Here is a 4,330-nt window from a genome sequence, read left to right on the forward strand (position 1 = left end):
TCTGGTGTGGATTCAGATGGTTTATCTTCAATGATAGATGCTTCGGCCGACCACAATGGCATGTCAGCCAGATTTTCAACTAGTGACGGACTCGGCAAGAGTTTCTTATATCCAGGAGGAAGTCGTAATGGTGAAACCGGACGGTCGTCCAAAACTCTTTTAGCCTCATCTAAGAAGGGACAATGGTGGATGGCGTGATCACCTTCACACAGTTTACAAGGAAATTTACATTTTCCTTTTTGTCCAGGGGCTTCACTTTCACCAGTTGACGATGTATTTTCAACACGATCATCAGAGGTTGATGACACCGGATTGTGCAAACGAGGAGACCAGTCCCTTAAGATCCGAGGGATGCAAGGACAATATCGATGATAGTGGTCTCCTTTGCAAATGACACATGGCGATTTAGGCCTGGACAGTGCAGTGTGTGGATTTTCGCTAGACGATGCCTGGTCGCCCCTTTTCGCCTTTGGCTCTTTCTTCTTATTCTCTTTCTTCTTCTTCTCTTTATTCTTCTCAGTTACTTGATTTTTGGCTTACCATATTGATCAAGCGAAGAGGAAGGAGGAGAGGGAGAACTCGACGAAGTAGAAGGTTGGGGGGTAACTTTGGTATCATTTAGTTGATGACTTGATTGTTCAGGAATCACGGTGTTCTGAACGACGGAGGTCAAGAAAAGCCATACGGGTAAGCCGATTGTCAATCCTGGAAGCGACAATGTGGCCATATGGGGTGCACCAACATCTCCCCAAGAGGAGAAAGGACTAGGATTTCCTCCAAGGGGAAATCCTTGGTTGGTGGACTCCATTTTTCTCAACGTAAGACCAACGTAGGAAAGGTGATGTTTATTCCGATTAAAATAAATTTTAGACGCTTTGACACAACTTGTTTTTTCAATTTTTAAGAGTCGAGAAAAAACAAAAGATGACTCTAGTCGCCTTCGATTTTTAATGAGCCTGAAGTGACAAGTGCTCAGATGGACCTTTTCCTTTAAGGAGTTTGAAAAGGAACAAAAGAGACTGCTCTGGAAATCTAGACAGAGGGATTACCAAACCAATCGCAAAACTGCAAAATACTTTTTACGGTACGACAGTCAATCTTCCCGAATGTTGTGTTTAGTGCATTTCGATCGATAGGGCGGCAGACACGGCTTCCTATGGATAAAGGATAAATCCTATTGTGGTCTCCCAATATATACTCGGCGGTACGTGGGAGCACAGTACTGGCACTTATCGTCTCAAAGTGGAGGAATCACCCAACCAACAATGAAAACAACAGTTATCAGGCTTTACGACGCCGGAATACATCTCTAGCCTAAACTTCTAAATGTTGTGCGTTAGGTTCCAAAGTGTTTTTAGATTCATTAAATTTATTTTACAGTTGATTTTGCTTAAGAAATTTTCCTTTCAAGTTCACCGCGTGATGTAGATGTACAATTTCCTAAAATGCAGTCTAAGATGATAAACAATCGTTTAATCTTCTTTTTGCAATGAAAATCCTAGCTACTAAGGAAAGAGGGACGATATTCTTTCAACATAGAGCAGAGAGCACACACTATATGCATTGTCCTAAATCAAACCAACAAACAGTCTAAATGCAAATGCACATGCATGTATTTGTTTTCAGCCTTCTTAATGTGTGAATGATAAAAAGAAAGCTAAGCGCAAATCTGAATTATTTTCAAAGCGACATTACTAACAAGTTTCTTTTCAAGACAAGATGAAGACAATGACGACACTTTGTTATTTAGAATTGAAAACTTGCTTTTGACACTTGAAAAACTATCAATTCAAATCAAATACAAGAGTAACAGTGTAATCGACTATCAAGAACAATCGGATTCTCTTCTATGACTGAAAACGACACTTGCGACACTTTCAAATCAAGAAACGACAGTTCAATTACGCTACTTCTTTGTAAAGAGAACTGAAAATGGATCACAATACATAAAAACATTTACAGTTCATTGCACAATGGAGGCGGAATAATGGCAAGGAAGGGGGTTTCAATAGAGGTATACTGACTACAGACAGAAAAACTCCTGAATAGAGCTGAAAAGAGTGAACACAGAAACCAAAATCTAAGAGCAGAAGAGGTCTTGTCTGATCAACGCACCTGTAACACAGGGAAAGTGAGATGCAGCGCACCTACTACACACGAGAAGTGCGATGCATCCAGCTTCCAAAGAAGAGATAGTGCGATGGTCCAGGGACGAGACTTCAACTGGGTTCCGGGTCACAGTTTGCAACTCAGTTCAGGGATTTAGGCCGAGCAAGTGGTAATCAATAAATAAATCACAGGGGTAGATCTAAGGAGGTTACTAGAGCCACCACAAGGGCAATTAGAGAGCTTGTAAATCGATTGTTCAATTCATAAACAAAACCCGGAGATAGACTGAAGCAGCATTGATCTACTTTGCACTTGCATAGAAAATGCAGTTCGAAGGCTAGCTGGCTTGACTTCAGGCTCCATCTGTAAGTTTATAAAGCAAACAAATATAGACAAACAAACAATCTATTCGCTCCCCAGCGGAGTCGCCATTTTTTTATCGGGAAATCTAGTGTCTATGCAGAGCTGCTAGTCCCACTAAAGATGGTAGCTACCTTAGAAACAAACAAACTAAAACCACTTTCGTTTTCCTTTATGAGAAGTAGATAAGAGGGGAATAAAGGAGACCAACCTCTGTCTTGCGCTTGGTTCCTTGCTTGATTCCTCTCCCTTCTAATAGATCTTTGCCACTCGCTTCCTCGTCTACCCAGCTTCAAAGAGCACCTGTAGAATCAAAGCAACATAGCACTATCCAAGAACATAGATCTACTATCATAAACAATATAGGACCAGATATATATTGACCACACAAATGCATATATCATCAATCATACAAGAATGTGGAGGAAAACTTGAATAGCTTTATTAATAATCAAGAATCGCAAAGAGGATTACAACCAATTGTTCTGACCCAGCATCATCCTCTCAGCAAGAAAGCCCTTCTTCACCTCATGAAAAGCTTAGATCACCCAACACTATGATGTCACACCAAGAAACCAGCAGCACTTCCTTACAATATACAAAATTCCAGCCTCTAGATCTCTGGGATGAGGGATCCATATATAGATGTTTGCAAGGGGGGTGAGTCAGCTTTTGAGATTTGATTAGTGTCCTCTCTCTGATAGTTCTTGATTCCACTTGGAGATTGATGATCTCTTACTCATCCCTGGGCGAATGCAGAGAGGCAAGTATCACAGGAGAAGTTTCTGGAAGATTCCATGATCCTCCACCTTGCAGATTGACCCTGCCATTTGTCCACTCTCGCCCATCGCACCCCATAGAAGGGCTTTTCAGTATGCATCACACCTCCCGTGTGTATTTAGGTGGGATGCAGCGCACTTTGACCATGGAGCAGGTGAGATGGTCCAATTTTGACCAGTTCTGAGTAGTTTTTCATGGAGAACTTCTGGGAGAAGATGTAATTAGTTGACCTTGTTCTTTTAGAGGTTGGAACAACACTTTTAGGGACTTAAGAGCCCTTGTTTTATGGACATTTATGATTGGGGTTGCAGTGCCCAAAAATGTCTATAACAATAGTCCAGGTTGCTTTTTTATTTGAAAAATAATTTATTTTTATTTGAAGAGAGACAAACATACTTACACATCCCCTTCATGCTAGGTTGTAGAATAAGCCTTTTGGCATCGTGAGATAGAGAATATTCACCACATAATAAAATTCCTTGTAGAAAATCTGTGATAGATTAAACCGATAATGCAATATAAATCAAAGCAGAATACTATAACCTACTTCTACTATCAATTTGCGGAAGCTTAAAGATTAAGATGAACAATATAACCAGAAGAAGAAGAATCAATGGCACAATACACATGAAAATGCTTTGGGGAAAGTCTCAAACAAAAACCCCACACTATTGTGTTATCATACATGGTGGAAATACATAGGAATTATACAAAGCCTTAGCTCTCACAGCTAGCCAGCTCTCAGTACAATCCTCACAGATGCTCACAGGCAATCTTGGCTTCTCTCCAACCTTCCTCTCTACCCTCCAAGCTCCTATTTCCTTGCGTTGTTCCTTGTGGATGATTAGCCTATTACCAAGTGGAAAAACAAGCCTTCAAAACTGCGCAATCCTCAAGGATGAATCCTTGACTGCATGCATGAGTTTTCTCCATGAGAAAACACATGAAACTGATAGTACATTGTCCTTGAACATTAATCTCAACTGGATCTTTCTCATAATAGACATACATGAGTTTCTGATGAGGGAATCTTCAGTTAACTGGAGTAGCACTAGTTGAGTGCATTAATGTATCAACTGAC

This window comes from Pinus tabuliformis, chromosome 3_1, assembly GCF_031772625.1.
Source record: "Pinus tabuliformis cultivar Carrire ecotype Pingquan chromosome 3_1, CPIR1, whole genome shotgun sequence".
NCBI classification, from domain to species: domain Eukaryota; kingdom Viridiplantae; phylum Streptophyta; class Pinopsida; order Pinales; family Pinaceae; genus Pinus; species Pinus tabuliformis.